Here is a 1,502-nt window from a genome sequence, read left to right as displayed (position 1 = left end):
GCTATTGTCTGTTCATTGATGGTGACAAAGTACGAATCTGATGAAGATATTGAGAGTGGGTGGGATCTGTGTTAAGTGGTGGGGGTGGGGTCAGGGGCATATAGGATCCTGGTTCTTTCCACTCACTTTTGCTGTGAATCAGGTCTTCATTTCTGAAGTTCACGTTAAACTTCTGATAAGTAAGAAAACACTTGGAAGGCTCTTTTGACAAAGTGGGAGAATAAGGGCAGAAGAGTACGAGGAATAATCGAGCTTCAGAGTGCTGGAGACAAAGACCGAGGAGACCATGAGAAGTTAGAGATGCAGAGCAAGTGACCGAACTTGGGGCAACATGGAGTGGACGGAAGTCACAGCTCTGTGCTGCTCTGTGACTCTGTTCAGCCGAACTAGAGAGCTGAGGTCTGTAGCTGTTGCCTCAGTACGCAAACCATGAGCACGTGTAGGGAGATCCCACATCAGGGTGCATCGCCCAGGCCTGATTCTAACCATTTTTCGTGTGGCAATCCTATATGAGCTAATCCACTGTAGAAACTGTGGTAGAACAGATTTGAGAGTTCTAGTCCTTCCTCAACCAACAGTATTTTTCCAGTGAACAGGTTGGCAGGATATCCTACCCCATCCAGTTTTTCAGGAGCCCAGACTTATGGATGCTTCCCGGGTGACCTTGGAGTGATCTCCATTTCAAGCAGTCAGGAGGAAAAAGAGCTCTGAGAAGTCTTTGTAAAGGATTTTCCTGGGCTAATCTTTGAGGAGGTGCTTATTACTTTCTCTCACGCATTCCATTTTCTGGAATTTAATCTTATGGGCACACATAATGAAATGGAGCCCAGAAATGAGGTCAACTCTCCAGCCATGTACCCAAGAAGATGAGGAGAGCATGGATTTGGGGGGCAGGGGCAATATTTTATGCCACAAAATTATAACCAAAACTGATTTTACTGCAAAGTCTAAATCTGGGTGGGTACTCCCCCAGATGACTAGATATACTCTGCAAATATGGACTGTCCCTACAGGGTCTGTAGTACGATATGCTTTGTACAGAGATGGCAGTAAGGTTAAAGACTCATATTCTTAGAAAGGTCAGTCATGCACATTTATGCTGTAATCTGATGGCAAGAATTTAATGCCTAATGTAAAAAAAAAATTATATGCTTACCTTTAACATCTTTTGTTTTCAAAACTTCTATTGTAACACTTTAAGGTTAGTACCATGATTTGAGAGGTGAGGCGGCATGCTGGATAGAAAAAGTATGAGATTACACTATAGAAAATGCGATTCGAATTCTGACCCCACTGTATTCCACCTGTGCAATTTGGGACAAAAGGATCGATTGTCCTGAGCCAGCACTTCCTCGCCCATAAAAACGGAGATGGAAATACCTACCGCAAAGGAAGTCAGCTTTATAAATCACAGGCTCAGTAAGAAGGCCAAGGGCTTTGGAGCCTGAACAAATGACTCCAAATTAAGTGGTGTGATTCTGGATATGCCATTTCTTATCTAT

This window comes from Leptonychotes weddellii, chromosome 11 (genome assembly GCF_054177405.1).
Source record: "Leptonychotes weddellii isolate Sample4059 chromosome 11, ASM5417740v2, whole genome shotgun sequence".
In the NCBI taxonomy this organism is placed as follows: domain Eukaryota; kingdom Metazoa; phylum Chordata; class Mammalia; order Carnivora; family Phocidae; genus Leptonychotes; species Leptonychotes weddellii.
Note: the sequence above shows the minus strand (reverse complement) of the source record.